The sequence below is a fragment of the Prenolepis imparis genome, unplaced genomic scaffold (assembly GCF_030444845.1).
Source record: "Prenolepis imparis isolate NDT839.2.m4 unplaced genomic scaffold, iyPreImpa1.0 SCAF_6, whole genome shotgun sequence".
NCBI classification, from domain to species: Eukaryota; Metazoa; Arthropoda; class Insecta; order Hymenoptera; family Formicidae; genus Prenolepis; species Prenolepis imparis.
This window is the reverse complement of record NW_028141164.1, coordinates 7,252,272-7,268,510: the sequence shown is the minus strand read 5'-3', so window position 1 is coordinate 7,268,510 and position 16,239 is coordinate 7,252,272. Positions and strand designations below refer to the sequence as shown.

The 16,239-nt window shown below is 29.8% G+C and overlaps 1 protein-coding gene across 3 annotated transcripts in view; it reads right to left on the bottom strand.

The window, feature by feature from the left end:
- Positions 1–16,239, bottom strand: part of Frl (formin-like protein) — a 46,312-nt gene that overhangs the window by 20,669 nt on the left and 9,404 nt on the right. The gene's annotated exons all lie outside the window — the stretch shown is intronic.

Genomic DNA, 16,239 nt, shown 5'->3' with positions numbered 1-16,239 from the left:
ATTTCTGTTAATAAATAAATTTTATTCACACACACAAACACAAACACACACACACGATGGGATATAAAACGCAAATATTTAAATATTTTTTAATAATTATTTTAGAATGTAATAATACTAATATTTCAATTACATAAAGTATAGAATAAAATGCATAATTATGTGACTAATAAAAGTGTATTATAAAGAAGTACAAAATAATTTTATCTTATAAAATTTTGTCGAAGTGAATTGTTATACACGAAGCCGAATGGAAATTGCATCCGGGGGCGGATTAATGCATGCGATTCTATGCTCGAGATAAGATTCACATGACATGCAAAGACTAGAGAAAGTCGGCTATGAGGATATTAAAGCTAATGATAGCAATCTAGCATAATAAATACGTGGATAAATACGATCACGCGAGAATTCAAACCAGTATTAAAATAAAACAAATCTTATATAAACACTTAATTAGTCAATTCTAGGCGCCCGGCGCCAGATCAGGAAAGCAAATAGCAATAAGAACATCCTGTTTCTTAGACGAATAAGATATTATGCACAATATTTTGTACTTGATAAAAATAAAATTGTGCAATAATTTTTGATAAATTTGCATCCGAGATATATTTTGGCAATTAAGATTAAAATTAAATTTTTATATGTGTTAGAAGATTACATATTTAATAAAATAAAATGAAAGACAAGAATTTCTTATTAAACAAATTAAAACTTAATTCTAAATCTATTGCAATGTATAAATTTTATATCCACTTCACTAAAACATACAAACAACAGTCATTCCATTCTCATTCCATTATCAAATTCTACTAATATAATTGAGATTGTTCAATTCATTTATAACCTTTATATACATATATAATAGATGTATCAATTTACATTATATGTATATTATCAAGCTATCTTTATATTTTATTACTTTGAGCAAAGATTCGCTAATGATTCATTAATGATTCAATATCAAATATTAATTTAATTCACTATCAAATATTTGGCGAGCATTACTTTTGTGCCAACAGATGCGCAATTATTTATCGTGTTCTCGAAAGGAACGTTAACACTGGTACCAGCCAGCAGTAGCAAACTGAAAGAGCATCGCGCTCTCGCGAGAGCGAGATGCAAACAAATGGCATAAGAAATGCCATCGGTACAACAAGCTAAACGTATTTGTGCATGCTCAATAGACGAGCGCATACATCCTCGAAATATGAAAGAATTGGCCGTTGTAAAGTACTTAAGCTTCGGCGAACCGTCGTCACTTGAGTCATAGACGTCGTGCACAAGTCGTTAAAGCCATCATTAACAACGTGACACGTACACGCACGTATATAAAGTACGTATAGAACCAGTTGAATTCGACATTATAATTCATCGAGATTCGTCGCGATTCAGCGAGCTATTACTTTGAATTGTGGAGCAAAATGAAATTTATATGTGCGTTAACAATTGAATTATTCTGCGTATCGCATTTTTTCACCGTAGCTTTAGTAATGATTATTTAAGCCGATGTAAATCTATCTTTGTTTTAGTAATTTGCACACACAAAACTTTGTAATGATTAAATATTTTCATTACAAACAGCTTAGAATCAAGAAAAATTATTATTTATTTTACTTATCTAATTAATTGATTCTTTTAATTTTTATTGGTAATTATCAATTTCAATTATCATTTTCAAATATCGTAATATTTTCAAATTTTTTGTTCAATCTTCATAAGTATTCTTTAAAAATTAGTTATTTGTTATTTTATTGTAAATATAGTTTATCCCGTAGAATATCATATACGATAACACACATTTCGTCCTTCTCCTATAGTATGACGTAATAGTTGACGAAAGCGAATAAATGAGATAATTGAAAATAATAAGAGACAATTGTGTCTCGACATTTTTTTACCACTCAAGATAATTATCTAATTTTTGCATAATATTTATATTCGTATATCTCTATTTATCTATTATGTATATTTCATACTTCATTAAACATTAAATATGTCAGCTTGGTTCCCGTTCTCCGTGACAATGCAAAATACTGAATAATCTGCATACTAAATAATTATAAATTAACGGTGAGAGTTTGTGTGGTACAAATTATCAAATTTTGCATGAAAGCAACAGCGATATCGAATTTAGAGCATCGCATAATCTGCTGCAGTCTCTATACATTATAATTTAACCCGATCTAGATGCTTTACGTCGCTGCTTCAATATTTCTTCCTTTGATTAATCAGACACGCAAATAGGTCATTATATAATACACTAGCGAGCGATCTAACAAGCAGATATGTATAATAATATAACAGACCGATGTGTGTATCGAGTGTTTCTCGAATATTTGTCAAATTGAAGATCATTGCAAATTCGTATTGAATTCTCGCGCGTCCATATAATCGTTTACTATAAAAATTACATTTCTGATTATTCATATACATTTTTATTTTTTCCCCTAAAGATATCACTAACTTTAATTTGTCAAACAATATTAATCCTTCTGTCAAAAAATATTACTTTATTAACATTTTTGTATGTATCATAAAAACTGATTTTTTTTTAGAATCTTATCAAAACTTTTTATCTTTTCTATCAAGTAACACATGTATTAACAATTTTTCAATATTATGCATTTCTTAGTTCATATAAGTGAACGAGATTGTATTTATTACATTGAAATATAATCTAATAATAAAAAATAACAGATTTCTATATCTCATTATTTTATATTTTTTGAGAAATTTGTGCAAGTAAAAAATTGTTAACAATTCTCGATTAGTAAGACTTATTATAAACATGTTTTATTATATCGTGGATAATTGCCATTACAGCAGAACTAAGTCAATTTCTGCGAAACTTTATTAATCAAACTTTACTCATAAAACTATTATGCAAAAACGTTACCGCATATACTAAATTTAATGCAAGCTTCGATTGTTATGAGTTTTCCAAGGAGTTTTCGATAACAATGGATTGTGAACTTTTACGATCTCATTCGATCTGCGATTTCGAGACGGTGCCTCGTAAAACTGAATGAGAGAGCAGCGAATCTAAAATTAAGTGATAACGTCACGATGTGCATTCGACCATGGTGACATCATCTCACAAGTTTTGCGCATGCCTCATGAGTGGATGTATGTGGAATTCAATTTTTTTTTTTTTTTTCTTTTCTTTAAACGCTATTTCTTTCTATCAAGAGAGACTCATGAAAATAAACATGTAAAGTCTTTTTCGCAAGGAATAATACTCGTGAAAAATTTGTATGTGTGCGTATATATCTCTGATATAATTTTAGTAAATCTATTGCCTCCAAATTATGAAATAAAAATAGCAGCATCAATTTTATAAGATATCAAGAGTTCGAATTATAAAATAATTTCTTCATTTCTTATATAGTTAAGTTTTCATTTTTTTAGTTATGTAAATTTTATTAGTTATATAAGTTTTTTGTAATTTTATTTTTATTAGTTTGTGTATATACATATATATAGGTATATGTATATATATATATATATATTTATTTTATGAATCCTACAAAGGATTTACGCTTTTTTAAAACTCAGAGTCGATTTTTCTAGAATGTCATCTATTTTTAATCGTAATTCTAATTTAAATTTTATTAAAAATCAAAATCGAAGTTATAATAGCGGTATGTGAAATAGATTTTTAGATCCGATTAATATAAAACTACTCATGCATGTTTAGTGAAATGCGGAGTTAATATACGTTTGAGCCTTTTAAGGATTTGCGGCTCAAATAGATCGCATCACGAAGAGATCTCGAAAGGCTATTCAAGATCGAGATTGTTCTCAAGAAGAACTGAAGGTCAGAGAAAGGTTTAAGGTACTAGGCGAGGGTGAATAAATAGGTGAATAAAGATCGTGCATATTACGGCCAACTGGATGAAACAGATTAGGATGAAACTAGGACAAAGAAAGGGCGCGTCGTGTATTTTAATAGACGATGCAGAGCTATCTCTTGAGGATGTTAACCTTTATGCTTACACGATCGATAGAGAGTTATATAGAATATTTTAATTTTTATAAATATAAGAAATATTATTAGCTTCACATACAGAATCTGTAGTAAAACTTTAATTTTTTATTGCACGTATATTTTTTTAAATAATAATATGTTTATAAAATATATTTCTCGTTTGTGTGTTGTGCAAGAAAAAATTTAACGTCTTATCAACAGAATTTCCGAACTTTAAAAAATGTAACGTGTTACACCGAAAAATTGTTTTCTTGAAATTCATACTTAATAAGTCCTCTAATAGATATTCTTAATAAATAAGGATATTTCCGTCTTTACGTGATGCTTTTTGGAATATCCTCTTAAATTAAGAATATATTCTTAATTTTTTAGTATATATTCTTGCATGTTAAGAATATCTAATAAGAATATCTCCTTTTAGAGGATTTTCCTCTTAAATTAAGAGGATCCTTTTGGCACCTATTTTAGTGGAAAATATTATAAAGATAAGTGGTATATACTTAAGATAAGAATAAATTTTTTTCGGTGTAAATATACACTTTATTGATTATTGTCCAAAACAATATTGGACAAGAACATTAATCCATGATATAAATTATGCATATATAATTTATATAAAATTTATAGGAAAGAAAAAATATATAAATAATACTGCAGAATCTGCTAGGGTAATATGAAATTTCTTCTGCATTATGTGCATATGTGTGTTGCTATTTAGTGATAATTAATAAAACTATTAAAAAACTAACTTGCCAAGATTATCGAGAAAGTTTGATCGGATCATCATCTATAATAGATTATATCAGTATTGTCTCTCTCAATTATAGGTTCTTTTATAAATAGAGTTCATGTTTTTTGATCAAATATTTGACAATTATGAAGCTGTAACCGTATAGCTATCGATACTATTGAAACATCGTTAGCATCCTAAGCCACAATGTGTCGGTTAGTAACACACCCAGGATTATCTGTGTGGCAGTCTACTACCAGGCCGACACCCTCGTCCTCATCCACATCACGCTTGAATAAACCCACGTATGTGCGATGGGTGGGAAGAAAAGAGAAAAAGAGAGAAGTGAGAGAGGGTAACGACCCGATGGAAAGAGAGAGACATACACTGCATTAATGGACGGTGAAGGGACATTGGAGAGAACAAACGAAAGGGGAGGCGACTGTACGGAACTTTTTTGTGTATGTATGTGTAAGAGGGAAGATGACAAGGGTTGGTTGTGGAAGAGATGAAAGATATAGCAAACGTGAGGAGAAAGGGAATATATAATATAAAAAGGAGGAACGAAAAGATGAGACAGAGGATACTACAATGAAAAAAGGCGAAAAATGGTGGCATTAAAATCGAATGAAATAAAAAATTCTGATAGTTAATAATATTTAGTGGCAAGAGAAAAAGAAAGACAAATTAATAATCTAAATGAAGAAGAAAGGAAAGAGTGAAAAATAGAGAATGGAAGAGGAAAAAAAGGCAAAAACAAGGAATTGTATATTATGTATGTGTTTGTATACATTATTTAAATTATTGCAAATATATTTCTATTTAAATTAATTCTCGCATACGTTTCGCTGCGATAAGACTTCGAGAGAGCGTTCGATTGTTCGCGACACGCCCTGCACGCAATTCCTGGAGGAAAAAAAAAAAAAAAAAAAAGAGTAACCCCACTGAGTGCAGTTTCCATGACGGCCAATCTCATGGAAATGCTCTTCTCTCACATAGAACGGCCCTTATTCAAGTTATCAAACATTTTCGATTCAATTCCAGCCGCTCCGCTTTGTTATCGCTCGCGAAGTTGTCATTCGAGCATGACATTGCGGTATAATAAACGTCGCTCTTAAGTCCAAGATAAAATTAAAAGTATGTATTTTTTCTGCGTAGTTTTTTCGAACAATGTGAGAGTTTCTGTAACGAGAAAGATAAAAAATTTCCGATTTTGAAAATTTTTAAATATTTTTAAGAGATAGAATAATTTTGAAACATATAAGATGCGCGAAAACAGCTCGTCGAATAATTATTTATTTAAAAATAATATTTGTGACAATTTTTTGTTCACAAGTTAAGTTCTGTTTTAGAATTGCTGCAGAAGTCAATAAAAATGATGTTATAAGGCATTTCTTGTGTGCATAAATTTCATGTTTTAAGGCATTCCTGTCCCGTATGTGTACAAGGAACTATTTAGAAAGCCTCAAAGTTACGCTCTGTTATCCATCGATTTTAACGTTGCGTCGTTAGAATTTTGTACGCGTCATTACTTTTACTGCTTAACTACTTGCTAATATATAGCACTATCAAATAGAAATAAATTCCATCATAATTCTATGTATACTCCGCTATAAAAGCGTATATGTAGACCATAGAAGAGAACTATTCTCAAAGCTTCAATAAACTACTTAGGTTGCTTGTTAGCAAAAATTCACTTCGTGCAATCGAAGTGACGAATTCAACATGAAAACTAACAGAGAATATTATTAAATACAATTCTGGGAGTGCAAGAAATAATATAATCGTAAAAACATTCATAGTATATTATTTTTTAATATTAATTAACATAATTTGTTGATAATGTTTAGAAAATAATACGAGATACATAGTATGTCAAAAATAAATAAAAACATTGCAGTTAAAATAATTTTAAGCAGTGACTTCCTCTTTTCAAATATCTTGAGTCCAACAAATTGCGCAAAAAAAAAAAAAAAAAAAAAAAAATTTCAACTGTGTTAGTGGCTTTTACGGAAACGAAGAGACAAACGTGCAGTTTGAGCGAAGAACGTTACTATTTAACGAGACGTACCTGCGGTAATGCTCGTCAGAAAGATAAAAAAAAAGAAGAAAAAGAATGATATCCACGTCCATGCGACTTCCGCGCATCAAGCTAAAAGAGCAATTGTTTTTAACCGCGATTGCAAACGCGCGCGACCGAAACTCGCTTAAACAACGACCGTCTTCCTGTGATTACGATGCACATCTGCGGTCCCGCTGAGTTCTTTATGACGCCTCAATATGCAGACGTGCGTGCAACAACGATTACATATGCAGACCGGAACGGAAAGTTCATTCGCGACTTTGCGAAAGCTTTATGCGCAAGGTAAATATCGCGACGCTCCTATTCTATATTACGGAACTCGCATCGAAACTCGACACAGTTACGATAAAATAATCGCAGTCTTCTTTTTATTCGCAACCTGCCCTGTATTAGCATACAATGGATTGGGGATTATCGATCACGAGGCTTAATATTAGTACTGAAAATGCAATCGATCGCACGTTCGCGACGCTTTCAATCACGTTCGCTTCAGAGAGCGCCTATCATTGTCGAGTGGAATCAGCAATTTCTGGTTCCGCATCTATTCTACGTCGTTATCTTTCGAAATACCGTGACTTCGAGATGCTGAGCTCGCAGATATAAAGCATCTAATTAGCATAAATAATTCTGATTTATGTTCACGGTAGAAACGCTATCAAATACTAAAATTAAAGTTTGGTCAATATAAATAAAAGTATAATATTTGATCATTTTAATTTCTGTAGAATTTGCAGAAAAATATGTAAAAATAATCAAGTGATATGTATTATATATATAAATGTATAGATATATAAATTCTGAAACAATTTAAAAATTATTTAAATTTTGGAATGCGTAATTGCTTGTTACTTATTTTTTCAGATTACGATTTTTTATTATGATTCTTTTAAAAATTTCTTGAAAATATTATTACTTTTTTAAATTAAATAATTATAGCATTACTAAAAAATATTAAACCACTTTGTTATGTACCGAAATACTTTTATTGATGAGGCCGTAAAACATCAAATGTATCAATGAAATAGCTAAGATTCTTATCGATGCTGATCGTAAATGTTGATAGTTCTTCTAATTAAGGTTAAGACTGCCTAATTAACTAAATTGTCCAATAATTTTCACGGTCAAGTGATAACATTTAGGCGCCACCAGTAGCAGCCAATGTCCCTGCTTCGGCAGGATATCTTATTTACTGTTCAGAAATAACTCTATTCGCACGTGCACGCCATTTTTGGCCACGGGCCATTTCGCGGTATGTATACACTTATTATCTTTCTCTTTCTCTCTCTCTTTTTCTCTCCTTTGGCTTTTCTTTGTCTTCTTTCATGTGGAGGAAGTTCTAACCAGTTAACGTGAACGGTGTCGTGTTTTACCTGAGATCCATCCGGCAGCGGCGCACGTGACGGCGACAGTGCACGTGACATTGCAAACGTTGGCAAGAGATTCAAAAATCGTAGAATTGAATCGAGAAAAATTCTACGGCGGACATAAGAGACAGCAGCTTTTATTTTTCGTATAAAAGATAAAGCAGAAAATTTTTTCTCTTCTCATCATTTTTTTTTCAAGGGGAATTTATTAAAATTCTTCTAAAATTTTTTATTCTAATTGGTTATGAAAGAGTTCTTAATAAAATGCACAATCTCTTTATCATTAATTGTGAATTTAAATATATAAAATTAATAGAAAATTTAATATATTATTTTATTCTATTTTAAATGATACACAGCACTCGTGTACATACATACATACACATAATTTAATAAAGAAATGTGAAAGTTTTTTTATAATATAATGATTGTTATCTTTTCATGCCGAGAATTTACTTGTTTGGGAATGCAATTTCGCGTAAAAGAGAGAGATGAGATTCGCCGCATTGCTTAAAACGTGGATACATAGATTCACTAACAAACGCGTCGTCTTTTTGGTGGAAAACAAAATCTCACGGTAATAAACATTATTCTTGTGTAATTACTCGATAAACTTAGTAAACCCGGTCAAACGAGTTCCGCCTTCAATCGATAATATACATACTGATATGTTGCATTGGCGGTCAATGCTTCACGTAATATGTACATGTACATATGTAGATTTCTTTCCAGGTCGAAAGTTCCTTTCTTCGATATCTCTTCTCAATTTTTCTAATATTGAGAAACCGTGAGAAAGAGATTTATTTCGAGAAATATGCATATACAGGATGTTTGATAATTGCTATTGCAATTAAAAAGTGACTCTTCTATCAAAATACGAGTGTTTCTATAATAAAGTTATGAAAAATGTATTTATAAAGCTTTATCGAAAGAAAAATATATATGTGATAATAATATTATATTTAAATAAATAATATAAAATAATGTAATATAATGTAATCATAATTTATATATGTAATTTAAAAATAATTAAAACTTAAAATCATTAAAAGAATAACAACGTATATAATTATATAAAAAATTAATACACACCGTAACATTTAAAATTCTGTTTGTATATATAAATATTTGTAAAGCGTAAGAAATCTTGGATTGAAAATAAAAATTATTTAATTTTGTCCGGCAAAACAAGATAGTAAATTAAATGGAAAGAAGAATAAAAAGCTCATTGCGACAAAACTTAATACATAAAATCATAAATTTATATATGTATAACTATATATTTATAAATATATATTGCGCGCGAAAGAAAGTACATTGTGAAAATCTGATAAATTCGTTGTTCGCTTCTGAAGATGCCGCGCGCGAATTATATAACATACGATTTTCCGTTGCTTCTATAGCACATTCCCACAGTGCAATGAAATTGCAGCGTGCGCCATGGGTGTCATTTGGATATCCTGTTTACGGAGTCGGAAGGACACGATCGCGCCGCAACGCGAGACAACTATCGTCTCAGCGAGAAACGCAAATAGAGTTGGACACGTGTATCGTCATTCACACACGCGAGTGAGTCGTTTAATCTTTCAGTGTCGTCTTACGTATGTGTGTGCCGCATGTATGCTTACGTAAAAAAAGTTATTTTCTTTTTACGCGAACGCGCTTATGTGCACACAGAAATATATATTACCTTAATAAGCAACTTTTAGTTATTTTTATTTTTATTTTGTTGTTTAAAACAGAGCTCTTCGACTTCTATTTATTAAATCATATTCATTACTTTGATATGTACATTTTTTAAATCAAGTTTAAATCAAGATGGATGAACCAGCTTCAATTTAAAGGCGAGAAAGCATAGAAAATTGCGTTTTCCGCATGACACGAACTTATAGACTTTAACAAAATAATTATCCGGATTAAACGAATCGAGGAAGAAGAACGAGTGAACGGCGCGATACCCTACTATGGGCCGAAGCAAAACCTAAAGAAGTTGCAACACAAGAAAGAGCGCCGATCTCCAATTACGGAAATTCCTGCGCATTCCCATGGTGGTTTTTGCATCGCGAGACGCTTATGTAAACGAGTGTTGAGTGTTACTCCATTGATTTTATCAATCTCGTAGACTTAGTTTCACACCTAGTACAGTTGTACTTGGATCTTTCTCGTGCGAACGCGTGTATATGATAAATGAGTCTACGAGAGGGATCCGTGGACTTGAAGAATATAATTCATAACGCTGCTTTCACTCGCATGAATAATTCAACCGAGAAAGGGAAACCGCGTATATAACGTGATGCGCGTTTATTAAATACTGGTATCTTGCTCGAGATTATTTTTTCGTTACGGTTCTGATAATAATAATAAAAATGGACTTGAAGTTATCGTACAACTAGATCATCTGTCTAAATTCTCGGCATTACAATTTTAATAAATTGAATTTTCAATATAATAATTAAGAGATATAATAATCATTCAATATTATAATAAAGTTTGCGTTTTGTTAATTGCAAATATCTTATGATTTTTGAATGCAATTTAATTAAACATATAAAAAAGACAACTATGAACAATTTTGTATCAAACAATTTCTCGATAGTCTCGATATTCAAAGCTTATGCAAACATTTGTTCGTGTTGTTTCAAATTTGTTTAAATCGATTTAAATCGATTTAAATAGCAAGCGTTTTATCATGAAAATAATATTTAGCGCCAATAAAATCTCTTAATTTATCTTTGATTTATAACTGCATATATAGTTCAATTAAACAATGGTCTTTTGAATGAATGCTAACTGGTATTATAGATGATAATTATGGCTAATTAAAAACTTAATTACAAAGTTAACAATGTGAAATTTAATTAAATATTTTCTAGAAAACTCTGAAAATTTAGCAGACATCTGATTATGATCAGAAATATAAATCTTAACTGAGATTCTTTCGACCCATCCCTACAAAAAAGTTTAATTAGAAACATTTTTTTAGAAGACTTTTCTATCTGTATCGAAAATAGTTGTTAATATTAATTACATTATTTTAATTTTATTATAAAATTTCTGACATGAGAATCACTGACTAAAGTCGTCGTTCTATATATAGGATACGCCGGTTTTATCTCTTCCCATGGATATTTTCGGGCAGCAGTCTTTGGGCGTTATTGTTCAACTGCAGAGAGTCTTCCGATGCATTTTTCGTCTTTTAAATTTTAATTCCCTTAAAACTTAAATTTATATATAAAATTATCTGCATGTGATTTATATTTTCAGAAAATTAATTTTATTATGTATATGTATTTATTATTCAATCGCGCTTATTTTTATTATTCAATCAAATAATGTCGATATTAATACACGTGGCTCTGTATAGTTTTTACAATATTAATAATTATAATCTTGTATCTCTAAAATTGTGGAAATGCATTTGGTGTTTAGTATTATCAAAAATCTTATTAATATTAACATTAAATAATTTAGATATTAAAGTAATTTCCCGATTCAGCGACTTTCGGATCTATATTTTTCTCGCCTATATTTCTTTAGAAAGGACAGAGGGGATCTTTGGAATTAAAAAATCTCGAATTGAGATTGTTCCGTAATAAAGCCGCGTACGGCTTTATTACGGCTCGAATAGCCTATCTATTACCGATTTAAAGTAATTTATTACTTAATATTATCAATTAATTAAGATATTCTCATAATTATCGAAAAAATATTAATTTATATGTTTTATTTCTCTTTTTTTTTGTGTGAGGAATACACGCACACACACAAGGTGATTTTATGAAAATTTTATTTAGGTTAGATACGCCTAAAGAACCTCATTCTTTGTTCTTTTGCTCTTTGACTAGGCATATGCATTCGCGTGCGAGATCGCATCGATGCCATACGTAATCACAATGCATAAGTAGGTATGTATATCAAGTGTGAAGCGAAGCGCATAGTAGTAACAGCATGATATAAAGAATGTGTACCAAATATAAACGCAAATTAAACCCTGCAAGATATTACGAACACAATAATATATAGTGATGCTTTGCTTTACTTTTTACTTCTTTTGTATCTTAAACATTTTCTTCATTACATGGTAATATTTCTTTTTTATTATCATTAATGCGAAAACACTGCATGATAAAATAAAGTCATGTTATATTTCTGTTATTAAAACAAAATTACGAATGATTGAAATTGGATTTTTTTTCTATGCGAATGATATAATTTTCAGCTTGTCGAAATTTTTTAATTACAACGTACACCGCGAAAGCTTTACGCGATTATATCATTTCTTTCTTTATAAATAACAATTATCGATCGTGAACGCGACGAAAGATTTATCGAACATTTATTAAGGTTTCATATTAATCGCTACATTCTGGCTAACAATGAGAAGAGAAACTTTTGATAATTATTTACAAAAATATTTTTGATAAATATTATGTATTACATTAAAATATTATTCTCTTATATTCAAAAATTCTGTATTTTCTATTAGATTTCTCTCTCTCGCCTCTTTTTTTTAAATAGTAACCCCTCTCTCATCAATCGTTTACGAAAAAAGATTGTCTTCCGGCTGGTTCCACCGGGAACGAAAGATATTTTAGTCACAGAACGAAGATAAAACAAAAACGCAACAAACATGATTGGGTGCAGAAGCGGATACACCAAGTCTCGAAGTATTTTTCTCTATCGAATATTTATTTCAGTTTCTACCAGTCTCTAATCCTATATAATAAAGCCTAACATTTTTTGTGATACAAAATAATATTCTCAAGAATTTATTAAATAATTATTTAATCTTTCAATTATTTAATCAATCGAATATATCTAATAAGTTGTTTTTTTCCGCAGAGAATAAATAAAAATATATTTTTTATAAAAAATGTTTTATAATTATTTCTTAGTTATATTTTATCTCACATATCTAATCATATATTTTATATACAGCATAATTTTTTTCACAGAGAAAAAAGTTAATTTATGTAAAAAAAGAATTGGCACATGTGCAAAAAAAATTTTTATCAGAAAAATTAATTTGTGCAATAGTTAATAAATAAAAAAAGTAATTAAGTTCCTCCATATATAAGCATGTAAACTTTAATGCGAGCATGATATCTTAATTTTTAAGTTTTTATGCTAACGTATTGAATATATAGTATAATCAATGCTAAGGTATTCTTCAACAATAGCTAATAATTTATTAGCTAGCAGCGTGATCGTCTTAAAGCTGCCATTCATCACCATTCCAACGATGTGGTGTGCAAATAGCGACTTTTATTAAAGACACATCAATAATGCAAAACGTAAGCTCTCGAGTCGCCGTGAAGGCTCAAAAGTTGGCGCGACAAGATGTCGCGGCGAAGAATATGGAAAATATATATAAATATGCACAGCACGAGGGAGAAAGAAATAATCTCTTAGGTATATTAATATACTTTTCCATGCTTTAACAGCAGTTAGGAAAAAAAGATGTATATCAAGTTTTTTAAACTTCGAGCAAAAAAAGAAAGAAGTGAAATGTTTTCTGAATAATGTTTAAAAACGCGTGGAAAAATCTTTTGAAATTAAAACCCATATATCCTGTAATAATCAAAATCAAAGTGTCGATGCTGCAGATTATATAAACCATTTTAACAACATTAAAATAAAGTTGAATAATCATCTTTAATCAATTTAATTAATCATCTCTGTCTACTTTCTAAGTCTACTTTTAAAAGAGGAATTAGTTGAATTTTAATTATATTTAATAATCGAATATTTATGTACGCGATTTGATAAGCAATAAAATATCATCATTAATGTGTTATTAACTCTAGAACGATACTATGAGTATTCATAATTTCTTTTTATAAATCTGGAATTTCTGTTTATTTTTTTATTACCATTTTTAACTTTTTCATTAATAATACAAATAATAAAATTTGTTCTCACACTTTTACAATTTTCATCAAGTATTGATAAAATATATATAATATATATTACTATATATTTATTTTTTATTTTGATAAAAATTACAAAAAGTTGGAGTGTTTCATACCTATAGTATCGTTCTAGTGTCATAGATACTATATAACAATAAGATATCGTAAGTATCTCTATTCTGTATAGAATCTTCGATTCGAGAAATTTTCTTTTGCTTTGCTCGTTTCATTTGTGTTCGGGTAGTTGGCCATTCCAGTTGGCATAGTTCCAGAACCCATTGTCACGATCCACAAGAGAAGTGGGCGTCGTCGGTCAAAGGGTGGAGATATATGTACGTGTTAGTGTGAATATATATGTGTGTACACGCGCGTGTTTCTCGTGTAAGTTGGTCCCCGAGAAGAGGATCGTCTGCCTTCGGTGCTATCGAGTCGGCTACATGTATCACCTCTATAAACCGGTAAGCTTATGCTCGGTCGACAGCTCTTTCTTAAGAATGCGACAGAATTGGGCGCAGGTTGGGATGGCGTGCATTGACTTTATGACTCTAGAACCGAAGCATTTCTATACAAGCGGTCCAACGAAACGAAATCATAGATGGAATAACGAAACTGTTGAATCGCGATGTATATATGTGATGTGTGATAATTAAGAATTGATAGAAAAACTTTATTTGAATTAATTCATTGTTGGTATATATTGCAATTGATCTTTTTGCAATAGGTTATTCTGCGATTATTTATACACTCATTCCAACACACACATACATCTATTCCATTTTTTACCATTATAAATTGAAATAGCAGCCAGGAAGTGAGTTGAAGATCTTTCCAGCTGTCTAGCGTTCTATAAATGCTTATTTAGTTAGTATATATCTTCCACTCTCAAGGGAATGAACAATCATACATAAATGTATTTAACTGTTATTAATCTAGTAATATTTTAACGATTTGTACGTTTAGATTTTATGTATTTTGTTATTTAGAATATATAAATATTTATATATTTATAAGAATTTATGAGAGAAACGGAGACTAGAATAATTAAAAATACTCGGAAGAGTGTTAATTTTTTCTACAATTATAAAAATAAACTTGCAAAGAATAAGATTATAAAGTTATTAAGTTATATAAAAGTAAAGAGATTTTTCTGCACTTAATTAACTTTTTGTTTAACTAATATCCAAATTATTACAAACATACGCGACAATCTAAGATATAGAGCATAATTTGCATTTTAAGTCACTAATAATAAACGTTTTTGGCTTGTCATATACATATGTAATTAGCAAACAACAGGTAATTATCCGAGCAAATAGGGTAACGAGGCAAAAAGACACGATTGGTAATCATTAATAATTGCTAATTCAACAACTCATGTGAATGTTCACGTGCATAAGCATCAAACAAAGCATAGAATATATCGTGTAATACGAGTCTATATACATCGGCATATCCATATACATCTGTGTATTCACACATATATTTAATAATTAACAAAAAAACCATTTTAATAATCTCATTTAAATCAAATAATTATAAAAAAGAGGAAAAATTGGAAATCTAAAAGCTATAACACTCGTTTTGTTTTCTTAAATAGTTAAAATATGTTATACCTAACATTGAAATTACGGTTAATTATGTTTTTATTGTTTGTCAATGCAAATAATTAAATTATATAAAGTTTCGTTTGTCAAGGCAAATAATTAAATCACATAAAGTTTCGTTACTTCATTAACACATCACAGCTTTGAAGTAATTATAACAAAACTATATAGACGTGTGTATTAAATTTAAATTAATTTACTGTAATTTCGAAAAAAAATATTTGTGCAAAATTACTCATTATATGACACAATCAAAGCTTCTTCCTGTTATATCATTAATTATTAAACACCGTATAGACAGTTTGGCTTTAGTATAATTCGCGTTATTGTGCAGTGACACGTGCGATATTGGAAACAAGAACCGCGTCGATTTCATCGATTCAATATCATTGTGTTGCAATCAAGGATCGAGACATAATTGAGTACAGAATAAGATATAAGAAAAGTTTAATAAGTATAAGAAACCTCGTAAGAAATAGTATATTAGTATATGGATATTAGCTATAGATACCTTTTATATTTTTTATTGATATTTTTTATTGATATTAAGACACG